The sequence below is a fragment of the Musca domestica genome, unplaced genomic scaffold (genome assembly GCF_030504385.1).
Source record: "Musca domestica strain aabys unplaced genomic scaffold, Musca_domestica.polishedcontigs.V.1.1 5, whole genome shotgun sequence".
NCBI classification, from domain to species: Eukaryota; Metazoa; Arthropoda; class Insecta; order Diptera; family Muscidae; genus Musca; species Musca domestica.
This window is the reverse complement of record NW_026712346.1, coordinates 13,216,017-13,230,547: the sequence shown is the minus strand read 5'-3', so window position 1 is coordinate 13,230,547 and position 14,531 is coordinate 13,216,017.

The window sequence follows — 14,531 nt, the reverse complement described above, 5'->3', positions numbered from 1 at the left end:
TGATATCCGTCTGTTTGTCTTCCACACAAATTAAAATTTCCGTAGAAAAGAATGCTGTTGTCATTTTTGGTGGGCAGTAAATTTAACCCGTTCGGAGTAAATTTGAATTTGGGGTAAGCTATGCAAATAAATTATAAACTCTCTTCACAAAGCTTTTGTTAAATTTAATTGTGTATTATTAAATTTGTATGTAGGCACGAGTGTTGCAACAGAAGCTAATTGCCATTGCTTACGCTAATTAGCTACTGTCTCCTAAAATATATTCTTATAAAATTTATTACATGTCATCAGAGTTGGAAATCTCTTGTATTAGTTTACATAACACTCTTTTCGGAAGAATCTATGCTCCAAACCTAATAAGTTAAAAGCGTCAAGCTCGGTCGGACCGAATCTTGTAATACCCTATGCCATGAAATGGAAAGAATCTTTAAAAATTAAAAAGTAACAGATTTCAATAATCCAGTTACTTCCATTTTAAACTGTAAATCGGTAGGTCTTTTTACAGTTCTAAAACTCTGGCAGAGAAACAATAAGCATTAGCATCTAAATATTGGTTTTGGATTGAGGATGCGCACCCATACGGAATTCGGCAACAGCTTCACTCGGAGAGAGTTTGTGATTACTCTGTTGAAAAAGTTAACTAAATACCTTCAAGAAGCGAATATATGGAGACTATATCAAAACTTAGACCCATATAGACAGGTCCATGCAAGGAAGCTGCCTACACGATTTAGTGACTAAACCAACCAAAACACCTTAAATCTGATCTACTTGGCTTCACTCTTTCGGAAGCTCGGGTGAGTTCTACAGACAAACAGACGGACAGTCATCGCCAAATCGACATAGAATCGACAATGCGGTTTCGCTGTTTCTGAACCGCACCAATATCGTTTTCGTTTCGATTTTTAGGAAAAAATGCTTCACATTGCACTGCAGTGGCAGTGGCTGCAATTGCTATTGTCAAACTGCGGGCTTTTTAGGAAACTTCATTATTTGTAAGAAAGTTCAGCGAAGCTCATTTTTGACTCAATTTGTAGGTAAATAAGCAGAATTGTCGATTTTGAAGTGAAGATAAGTCAGAAGCATTGCAAAATGTACCAATGAATCTGGAAACACTCGCAGTTTGGTGCGGTGGTATCATTGGATCTTATGTTCACAAAGATTTTAGCGAATCGTAACATAACTCTGAATGGTGAGTGCTACCGTGGGATAATATCCACGTTTTTTTGCCAACATATGACCACATGCCACACAGCAAGAAGCGAGTTCGGTAAATATTTTCACCTTCGGGACCGATTAATAGGTCGTGCTTTTAATGCTAAATCAACTCAGAATATATATAATTTTTAGGGTCTGACGTCAATATTTCGAGGAGTTACATAATATGATGGATCGCCCTATGCTTCTTAGCAATACAGGGTGAGATGAAAAAACTGCAACCAATTTCAGACTGCTGGCATTTCTATGCCACTCGTCCGACAGCTGTTAAAATTATTCCAGTGCCAGCTCATTATATTGTTTACAAATGTAAAGACGCATTTTGGTGAGATTTTTCCAGAAAAAAGTTATTCGGGATGGAATTCAAGCGTAATAGTGTGATTTTTTTATATTTGGCTGGAAGACCACAAGTGGATGTCGTTAGAGCACTCCAGTATTTAAATTTGAATAAATCTTTTATGTCTCGTACCATCGCTGGTTACAGTGATACTGGTAGCGTTGCCCGACGTCAAGGAAGTGGACGGAAGAAAACCGCAACATCATGAGAAATGGTTCGAAAAGTAAAGAAGCGACTTGATCGAAATCCGCGTCGCAGGGGCCGAAAAATGGCTTGTGAGCTGAACATATCGCAATATTCCATTCGGCAAATATTGAAAAATGAGCTCGGGGTAAAGCCATTGAATAATAAATAAACTTTTTTTATGGGGAGTTTATGAAAATTAAAACATACAAACTATGATCGTTATATCAGTCATCATTTAAACCCGAAAGGAACTAATATATGGCAGGCTTCTATTGTATTCTTCAAAATTTGACGAAGGCATTTGTGTCTGAACCGATATTCATCAAAATCCATCCTATTTGAGCTGATATTACACTTTTTAGGCCCAATAAATGTGAAATAGGATGAAGATATATATGGGAGCTATGTCCAAATCTGAACCGATCCCTATAAAGCAAATGTATTTCTATGCTGTATCTGATAGTTGGAATCAAATATCGTTGTTGTGGAGAATATTTTACGGATGTGAGGGAGTAAAATACAAATTCGGATGAAACACATATATATAATGAAACACATATATATATATATATCTATATCTATAAAAGAGGAAAATGTTTGTATGTTTGTTTGTTTGTTTGTAATTTATGGGCTCGAAAACCGCTGAATAGATTTTCCTGAAAATTTCCATATATACTGCAACATCGCCTGAAAGTAACATAGGCTATATACATTTTTGAATTTCAACTTGGAACTGGAGATATAGCATCAGCATCGGAGGTACCTTCCAAAAATTTAGATTTTAAATGCACATATCTATTGATTGGTTGAAGATACAGTCTCCAACTTTGGAATACGTAACGGAATTTTGAACAAAAATAAGTTTACCAAATTATATTTTAATCGGTTCAGATTTGGATATAGCTCCCATATATATTTTCGACCGATTTCGTTTATTTGATGCCTCAAATACAATATGAATTTTCGATTCCAATGAAATTTGGAATGTGTGACGGGATTTAATCCGAAAATAAATTTGTCAAATTATACTGAAATCGGTTCAGATTTGGATATAGCTCCCATATATATTTTCGGCCGATTTCAAGCATTTGATGCACCAAACACGCTATGTATCCCCAATTTCAATGAAATTTGAAACGTGTGATAGATTTTATCTAAAAAATTGATTTCACAAATTATATTGATATCGGTTCAGATTTGGATATAGCTCCCATATACATTTTCGGCCGATTTCATGTATGGTGGACCAAACACGATATGTATTTCCAATTGTGATGAAATTTAAAATAAGTAACGAAATTGGGAGCCAAAATGAATTGGTCAAATTAAATTGAAATCGGTTCATATTTGGATATAGCTCCCATATATATTTTCGACCGATTTCATGTATTTGATGAACCAAACACGCTATGTATCTCTAATTTCAATGAAATTTGGAATGTGTAGCGGAAATTAAAACAAATATACATTCGTCAAATTATATTAAAATCGGTTCCGATTTGGATATAGCTCCCATATATATTTTCCGCCGATTTCACATATTTGATGCACAAAACACGATACGTATATCCGATTCCAATGAAATTCGGCATGAGTGGCTAAATTTGGTACAAAAATAAAGTTGACAAATTACATTCAGATTTGATTATAGCTCCCATATATATACTCAGCCGATTTCACATATTTGATGCACCCAAAGCGAGAGAGACAAAATCTGGCACCAGAAAAAATTGCCAAATTATATTGAAATCAGTTGAGGTTTGGATATAGCTAACGTATATATTTCGGCCGATTTCATATATGTTATGCACCAAACATGATATATATGACCGATACCAATGAAATTCAGAATGTGTGGCGGAATTTGGTTGCAATAATAAATGTGACAAATTAATTGGAAATTAGTTAAGATTTGGATATAGGTCCCATATATATATAATCGGCCGATTTCACATATTTGACGCACAAATTTCAATGAAATATGAAAGGTGTGGCGGAATTTGGTGTAAAAGTAATTTTTTTAAAATTATATTTAAACCGGATCAGATTGGGATATCATTTTAATAAGAACCATTGACCCACAACGCCTTAGGCTAACACTAAAAACAACACAACAATTGATTTGAAATACGCTTATTACGGCGAAGTATGTTGCTATCTCGAATTCACTATTTGCAATAGAAATGCCACTCAACTTTAAAAGAATGCAGTTTACTGCACGCTTGGTATTTGGTATGAAATAAATAAATCCGATGGACAAACCCTTCGTGTATGCATGTCATGTTACTGCTTTTCTAATGGTTTTGGTTATTTACGCATTAAAGTAGTGCAATATTTTTTTTTTATTTTTAAATTTGTTTTTTTTTTTTTTAACAAACATATATTTGTAAATAAAATTTTGCATGCATATAAAATCAAAAGGGGTAGCGAAGCACACCGGGTTCAGCTAGTATATATATATATATATATATATATGTATATATATATATATATATATATATATATATATATATGTGTGTGTTTCATCCGAATTTGTATTTTACTCCCTCCCTATATATATATATATATATATATATATATATATATATATATATATATATATATATATATATATATATATATATATATATATATGTATGTATGTATATATATAAATATAATATATATATATATATATATATATATATATATATATATATATATAATATAATATATATATATATATATATATATATATATATATATATATATATGTATATATATATATATATATATATATATATATATTTATATATATGTATATATATATATATATATATATATATATATATATATATATATATATAAAAACAAATTTAAAAATTATAAAAAAATATTGCACTACTTTAATGCGTAAATAACCAAAACCATTAGAAAAGCAGTAAAATTACGTACATACACGAAGAGTTTGTCCTTCGGATTTATTTATTTTATAGCAAATACCAAGCGTGCAGTAAACTGCAATCTTTTGAAGTTGAGTGGCATTTCTATTGTAATTAGTGAATTCGAGATAGCAACATACTTCGCCGTTATAAGCGTGTTTCAAATCAATTGTTGTGTTGGTTTTTAGTGTTAGCCTAAGGCGTTGTGGGTCAATGGTTCCTATTAAAATCATATCCCAATCTGATCCGATTTTAATATAATTTTCAAAAAAATACTTTTACACCAAATTCCGCCACACCTTTCATATTTCTGAATTTCATTGGTATCGGTCACATATATTATGTTTGGTGCATAACATGTATGAAATTGGCCGAAATATATATGTTAGCTATACCCAAACCTCAACTGATTTCAATATAATTTGGCAATTTTTTCTGGTGCCAGATTTTGTCTCTCTCGCTTTGGGTGCATCAAATATGTGAAATCGGATGAGTATATATATTTTATATATATTTATATTTGTTTTAATTTCCGCTACACATTCCAAAATTCATTGAAATTAGAGATACAAAGCGTGTTTGGTGCATGAAATACATGAAATCGGTCGAAAATATATATGGGAGCTATATCCAAATCTGAAACGATTTCAATTTAATTTGACAAATTCATTTTGGCTCCCAATTCCGTTATTATTTTAAATTTCATTACAATTGGAAATACATATCGTGTTTGGTCCACCAAATACTTTAAATCGGCCGAAAATGTATATGGGAGCTATATCCAAATCTGATCCGATTTCAATATAATTTGGGAAATCAATTTTTTAGATAAAATCTATCACACGTTTCAAATTTCATTGAAATTGGGGATACATAGCGTGTTTGGTGCATCAAATTCTTTAATCGGCCGAAAATATATATGGGAGCTATATCCAAATCTGAACCGATTTCAATATAATTTGACAAATTTATTTTCAGATCAAATCCCGTCACATATTCCAAATTTCATTGGAGTCGAACATTCATATTGTGTATGAGGCATCAAATGAACGAAATCGGTCGAATATATATATGGGAGCTATATCCGAATCTCAACCGATTACAATATAATTTGACAAACTTATTTTTGTTCCAAATTCCGTTACGTATTCCAAATTTGGAGACTGTATCTTCAACCAATCAATAGATATGTGCATATAAAATCTAAATTTTTGGGAGGTACCTCCGATTCTGATGCTATATCTCCGGTTCCAAGTGGAAATTCAAAAATGTATATAGCCTATGTTATTTTCAGGCGATGTTGCAGTATATATGGAAATTTTCAGGAAAATCTATTCAGCGGTTTTCGAGTCCATAAATTACAAACAAACAAACAAACAAACATACAAACATTTTCCTCTTTTATAGATATAGATATATATGGGACCTATAGCTATATCTTAACCAATTTTCACCAAATTTGATACAGTTTTTTTCAGGTTGAATTCATATGTGTGTGTATTTGGCCAAATTGGATAAAATTTGAATTGAGTCTAGAAGCTAGTATGTCAAATTTGGTGAAGATCGGTTCAGATATAGCTATAGGTCCCATATATCCGATTTGTCATATTTGTTACCCACAGCCGTAATATGCCGTCCAACGAGTGCATACCCACGATATTCAGGGAAATATATCAAATACAGCTCAGAAATATCTTTGCCAAATTTTATCGAGATCGGTTCCGATTTGGATATAGCTCCCATATATATTATCCGATTTCAAACTAATTGTGCACGAAATAAGCAATACAAGTCCAAATTTAAAAGACAGAAATGCTTCGGCATATTCAGTCCTTTGAACTTTAAATTATAATCATAGCGTGTATGAACTTTTAATTGTTAGGCGGAGCTCTACTAAATTAGCAAAGTGGTGTAGGGTATCATAAAGTCTTAAGACTTTCTTTACTGGTTCTAGGCTAAATTTGGTTATATGTGCCAAATTCTATCCAATTTCGCAAATATTACACGTTTGGTGCACAATAAAATCAAATCGAACGATGATATATATGCGAGCTGTATCTAAATTTTGACCGATAACCTTCAATTTCAATAGGGCTCGTCCTTGGGCCAAAGAAAAAATTTGCATATTTTCAAAAAAAAAAAAAAAAAAATAGTTTGAAAATACTTTTAAATCATAAAAACGTGGACCTGCGTAGGCAATTTCCCGTCACAGGTGGTAATATCCATTAGGAACTTCAAATACTAAATTTTGTGACACAAATCATCAAAATACTGAATATTTGGAGGTATATATATATATATATATATATATATATATATATATATATATATATATATATATATATATATATATATATATATATATATATATATATATATATATATATATATATATACTAGCTGAACCCGGTGCGCTTCGCTACCCCTTTTGATTTTATATGCATTCAAAATTTTATTTACGAATATATGTTGGATAAAGAAAAACAAATTTAAAAATTAAAAAAAATATTGCACTAATTTAATGCGTTAATAAACAAAATCATTACAAAAGCAGTAACATGACATGCATACACGAAGGGTTTGTCCTTTGGATTTATTTATTTCATAGCAAATACCAAGCGTGCAGGAAACTGCAATTTTTTTAAGTAGAGTGGCATTTCTATTGCAAGTAGTGAATTCGAGATAGCAACATACTTCGCCGTAATAAGCGTATTTCAAATAAATTGTTGTGTTGTTTTTTAGTGTTAGCCTAAGGCGTTGTGGGTCAATGGTTCTTATTAAAATCATATCCCAATCTGATCCGATTTAAATATAATTTAAAAAAAAATTAGTTTGGTGTAAAACTGCGCCACTCCTTTCATATTTAATTGAAATTGGTGCGTCAAATATGTGAAATCGGCCGAGAATATATATATGGGAGCTATATCCAAATCTTAACTAATTTCCAATTAATTTATCACATTTATTATTATAACAAAATTCCGCCACACATTCTGAATTTCATTGGAATCGGTCATATATATCGTGTTTGGTGCATAATATGTATGAAATCGGCCGAAATATATATGTTAGCTATATCCAAACCTCAACTGATTTCAATATAATTTGGCAATTTTTGCTGGTGCCAGATTTTGTCTCTCTCGCTTTGGGTGCATCAAATATGTGAAATCGGCTGAGTATATATATGGAGTTATAATCACATCTGAGCGTATTTGAATATAATTTGTCAAATGTGCATCAAATATGTGAAATCGGCGGATAATATATATGGGAGCTATATCCAAATCTGAACCGATTTTAATATAATTTGACAAATGTTTATTTGTCTTAATTTCCGCTACACATTTCAAATTTCATTGAAATTAGAGATACATAGCGTGTTTGGTGCATCAAATACATGAAATCGGTCGAAAATATATATGGGAGCTATATCCAAATCTGAACCGATTTCAATATAATTTGAAAAATTCATTTTTGCTCCCGATTCCGTTACTTATTTTAAATTTCATTAAATTTGGACATACATATCTTGTTTGGTCCACCAAATACATGAAATCGGCCGAAAATGTATATGGGAGCTATATCCAAATCTGAACCGATTTCAATATAATTTGGGAAATAAATTTTTTTAGATAAAATCTATCACACGTTTCAAATTTCATTGAAATTGGGGATACATAGCGTGTTTGGTGCATCAAATGCTTGAAATCGGCCGAAAATATATATGGGAGCTATATCCAAATCTGAACCGATTTCAATATAATTTGACAAATTTATTTTCGGATCAAATCCCGTCACATATTCCAAATTTCATTGGAATCGAACATTCATATTGTGTTTGAGGCATCAAATGAACGAAATCGGTCGAAAATATATATGGGAGCTATATCCAAATCTGAACCGATCACAATATAATTTAGCAAACTTATTTTTGTTCCAAATTCCGTTACACATTCCAAATTTGGAGACTGTATCTTTAACCGATCAATAGATATGTGCATATAAAATCTAAATTTTTGGGAGGTACCTCCGATTCTGATGCTATATCTCCAGTTCCAAGTGGAAATTCAAAAATGTATATAGCCTATGTTACTTTCAGGCGATGTTGCAGTATATATGGAAATTTTCAGAAAAATCTATTCAGCAGTTTTCGAGTCCATAAATTACAAACAAACAAACAAACAAACAAACAAACGTACAAACATTTTCCTCTTTTATAGATATAGATATATATATATATATACACATCTTGATAGCTGTAGACATCGACATACTATCGTCCTATCTGCATCTTCCCTGTGACGGTCATGATTTAACATCTTCGTACATTTTTTGTCACCTTCACTTACATTCTTAATTTGTATTGCAAGATAAGTTCAAGTTTAATTAGACTGAATTTTGCTGGGTGAAATGTAAATATTGCAATCTGCCAACAAATGTAAATATTATTTCTCCGCATTCAAATAAAACCGTGCACACAAGCATTGGTCATTACCTCCAGCTTAAATGCCGAACGATTTTTCCTGGCAATATAAATAAAAGGTTCATGGAACTGGAAATTGTTGATGTCTGCAGTTTTGAGTCTGGAAAATGATGGCAAATAATGCTATTTTTCCAGTAAATATATGTGCTCCAGATTGTTGTTGTGCAACTGACTGTCCGTTGGTGTTGTAATATCAAGATATACATATGTAACTCCTTAATTATACCCCCAGTCATATGGCTACAGAGGGTATATATCATTTAATACGGCCAAAGCCTTCCTCATCGAAATAACGGTTTTATACCCTAAGTCTATTTGGACCAAAAACGTTTCAGGATATTTCCGATTTGGTCCAAACTTAGTACATCATAATATTGTTGCCAAATTTAGATCGAGTTCGGAAATGGGCATCATCGGTCCACTCGTTCTGGTACCTCCCCCACAAAAGGTCAACGTTTTTAATGAAAATAATTTACCTCGTAGGAAGAGAAAGGGTTATTCCATTTTGTGTAAACTCTTCAATTCCCAGTATTTTTATCAGTGCTAGGCCAGGTGCAACATGTCGGATATTTCTCGGACTTTGCGATCTCTGTTATTGTATTCAGTAGTAGCTTTTTACAACTATTATTTCGAAACAAAAGTATTTTTCCGTTACTATGGCTTTGTCATCCCGTTTGTAACTCCTCGAAATATTCATGATTGACCTTGCAAAGTACATATATTCTGGAGCAGCGAAAATTCTAAGACGATCTAGCGTTGTCAATCTTTTGTAATCACGCTATCTTTCGAATGAATTAAGATAGAAGGCTAAAAATTTTCACACATATGCATTTTGCCAGTAGGCAAGCCCTGTCGGTCCACATTTTCGTATATCCCCCAATATAACGGTATTTTTAACGGATTTTTTACGTGATTGTCTTTGGGAAATGACAATTTATGTCAGGTACTAAGCTTTAATATGATTATTCTTATTTTATTTGTTAATTAAATTATTCATATAGACTTTTTAGATGACAATAAGTTGTCGTATGATAAAAACTAGAAATGTTATTGGTAATTTTTAATTCGTGTTTTTTATAGTAGAGAGGGTTTTTAATTTTTTGTCTCATAGGTACAATTGCACTGAAGTTATGAATGCTATAAATGTTATAAACAACAGCAAATACTCCTATCGATTATCAATATTTGTGTTTCTAGAAGGTAGCACCATCTATGAGTACTACACACTATAGAAATAGTTGTAGAACAAAATCAACTGATGATTGGGATAAATTTGTTAGATTGACTTCAGTTGAAAGCCATTTTTTTTTTGAGCAAAATATAGGTCCTTACAATTAAAAAAATATATATGCTACAAACACATTTGGCAGATTCACTCCTCATTCACCACAACACAACACAACAGCAATAAAGCAATCACTTAATTCAGAATTTTTATCTTGACAACGAAAACTATTGTAAATTTATATTACTTCATCAACAATTTTAATTGGTAGATAATTGAGTGCCACAATATCAACTAAATGATCAAATATTAGCCGTGGTAACATTGCGTTTTTCCGCAATGAAATTACAGAGTCTATGACCCAGCAAAAATTCTTATTACCAATTTTTATCACGTCATTTTTGGCATCAGTAATTTTTGACAAACCACCACCACCCTTTCGTCCTTAGTTCAGCATAAACGTGTCATGGAAAGAAACTACCTTCCAGATAGTCAGAATCAAATTTCTTTTAAGTTTTTAAGTTAAGGTTTTTTTTAAATGTTTGCGAAGCTAACCTCAAATTTATTTTTAAACCCAAACATTTATTTATGCAAGCCACACACGATACAACTGGTTGTACAACTTGGAGAGTACTCGAATTGTGTGTTTCGGTCACTAACGATACAACTTAGTGTACAATTTCACTTTTCGTAGAGTTTATTTGAGTTAAGATGACACCGGAAAAAATGCATGCTCTATAATTGACTCAATATCTTTTATTTATTACTAACTTTTGAAATTCCATTTTATAAACTGAAATTTAATCTGTATATATAAAAATCAATTGTTGTTCGTTGGTAATGGAATCAGTTGAGAACGGCTGGGCCGATTTGCACAATTTTTTGTACAAACGTTCGTCATACCCCGATTTAGGTTTTTGAAGAAAAAATAATGACCACGCTTACTTTTACGCCCACTATTTCAATTTATCTAAAATCCTAATGTTTGCCAAATAATGAAAATATCGGCTTGAAAATTATTACACGAGATACTGTTCACCTTGCATCCAGTTCTAGCTATTTATTTGGCCGCTGAGGAACTGGCGTGGTCAGTACTTTTTAATCTATGTACATAAAACATTGTTCTTCGTTGGTAATTGAATCAGTTGAAAACGGCTGGAACGATTTGGATATTTTTTTAAATATTCGTTCTACCCCGAGTTAGGTTTTTATTCAAAGAAACAGTGACCCATTTTTTCCATTTACCTAAAATCCTTATATTTTCCAAAATCATAAAGATATCTGTTCTACAGTTAGTATATGACGTAATATTGACTCTCCCTCCAACCCTAGGTATCTGTTTGCGGTCAGAGGAACTGGCCACACCTACTTCTTTAAATCTATATGTAAAAAAATTTAAAAAGTATAGTAACACATAGTTGAGAACGGCTAAGCCGATTTGACTCAAATTTTCTTTTGGTTATTTGTAATTACAGTGGAAACGTTTTCATGAAAGAAAATGTTGAGAAAAGCCTCTATAAAAATAGCGGAAATGAAAACATTGACTTTTCTATTTTGATATGGAGTTTTGTGTAGAATGGAATTTAAAATTCTTATTGAAAAAAAAACGGAAAAAATCGGGAACTCTAGCATATTTTCTATACATGCCGTTATATGGTTGCCAAACCAAAATTTTCAATTTTGATTAAAAAATTCTTCTCAAAGCATCAAAACATTAAAAATCTCAACGTATTTTTAAATTGAGACTATTCTTAATGGGGAACTAATAGTAGCCAGTTATTTCCGGTATTGATTTCACAATACCGAAAACTTTAAATGTCAAGTTACAGATAATTCGGTAGAAATTGTAACAAAAACATGCAAAAGGACGAATTTTTAGTGGTATTATTATACCTAAACGAAACTGATATATTCTAACTTCCTAGGAATATTGTAGTTCAAAGATTAACCTTAAATATTTCGCCTTTATTGCGATTTCAACGATCGGCCGCATACACAGACGGATATAGTTTTATCGACTGGTAAAAACTAAATACTTTATAACATGATTTTCTAAAAGTTACGAATTCTAAAATTACTTTTGATTTGAAAACATTGCTAAGATCTTTATAATACTGATATTTGAGAATTGAAAATTTAATTAGATACGATGATATAACGAATATAAAGAGGTAATGGGGAATAGAAAATAAGACATAAAGTGGACTTTTTTTTGACTAGATATGGAAATAATCCATCCAATCAGAAGTTAAAATGCAAAATTCATTGGGAGTGTAATCAGTAAAATACCGAATATGAAGAGCACTGTTAAATGCGGACTATACAAAATAGTGGAGCATATTGAATATTTAGTAAGAAAAGGATTCATATCCTCGGAAAATTCTTCCGAACCCTTAAAAGTAACCTTAACTCACATGCAACGTTATACGAGGACTATGCGCTATCGTCAGTAGTTACACAGCCGGATATTACACTTGGAAAATTGTTCGGTTGGTAGATAAAAATCCCAAAAGGCGGGGGTAGAGGGGCTATTGAAAAATAGTTAATGTATACTTCTTTAATATATGTGATTTACTATTTAGGTTTTTAACTCTCAAATTAAAACCTCTGACTGAAAATAATTATGCTTTAAAAACTATGCGTTAAAGTCCAAAACTACGGGCCGGCAATGCGGACCGGGCCAGCTAGTTTTATATAAATTAAAATCACACATATGATTGGATTTCGTATTGTTTTGATGTGCGAAACAATGGTGTGTCGAAATACAAAATGAAATTGTATGCAACATGCTCACAAGCGTTACAATCGGCTGCTACAACATGCCAAATATCAAAAAATTAAATTTTTTGTACAACCGAGACACAACTTCGTACAAGCGAATTAGCGAACCGTACCGTTGACATATATATAATACTAGCTGAACCCGGGGCGTTTCGCCAATATTTTGACGTTTTAAAATAAAAGTGAAATAATGTCGATAATTTTGAAAACATATTAATTGTAATGTTTTAGGGTATACAATATTTCTTGGTTTTTCCTTCAGCAGCGTTAAGCAGGATCAGAAAAGCAGGATCATTCCAAATTTAGTCCGCATACCCGAAGAGTTAGTCGTTGGAAGTTATTAATTGTCATAGCATATGCCAAGCTTACAGGAAACTGCACTCTTTAAAAGTTGATCGGAATGTTTGTTGCTATTAGAGGGATTCGAGTTGGCTTTGTGGATCTTAATAAAAAATATCCGAATCTGAATCGGTTTCAATATAAATTGACAAAGTTAATTTTTAGATCAAATTCTGCCGCAAATTCGAAACGTTGTTGAAACTGGATATACTGGAGATAGGAGTTCGGTGCATCAAATACATGAAATCGGCCGAAAATGTATATGGGAGCAATATCCAAATCTGAACCAATTTCAATATAATTTGGCAAACAAATTTTTTGGACAAATTCCATCACACATTCCCAATGCACCAAATACATGAAATCGCACGAAAATATATATGGAAGCTATATCCAAATCTGAACCATTTGGCAATTTTTTGTTTTAATTTTCGTTACGCATTCTAAATTTGGAGACTGTATCTGTAATAGATCAATAGATAAGTGCATATTAAATCTAAATCTGTGGGAGGTACCTCCGATTCTGATGCTATATATCCAGTTCCAGTTGGAGACTGTATCTGTAATAGATCAATAGATAAGTGCATATTAAATCTAAATCTGTGGGAGGTACCTCCGATTCTGATGCTATATATCCAGTTCCAAGTGTAATTTCAAAAATGTATATGGTCTATGTTACTTTCAGGAAAATATGTTCAGCGGTTTTCAAGTCCATAAATTACAAACAAACATAGAAACATTTCTCTCTTTTATAGGTATAGAAAAAGAAGATGTATGTTGATTGTCAAGCAGGTCTGGTATATTATTAAGCTTTGCGGGGCTGTAACTTAATTATTGAACACATAAATCACTTGGTCCGGTTAATATGAGTCGGGGTGCTTCATCTTTAAGGCATTTGCATGGGAAAAAGTCACATATGTTCCTAATGAAAACTGGTATAAACTGTGTCACTGTAATATAAGGGTCAAAAGGGGCAATGGGTAAATATCTAAACATCACCTCATTTCACCAAAATATGTCTATAAAAACCCCCTAAGGAAA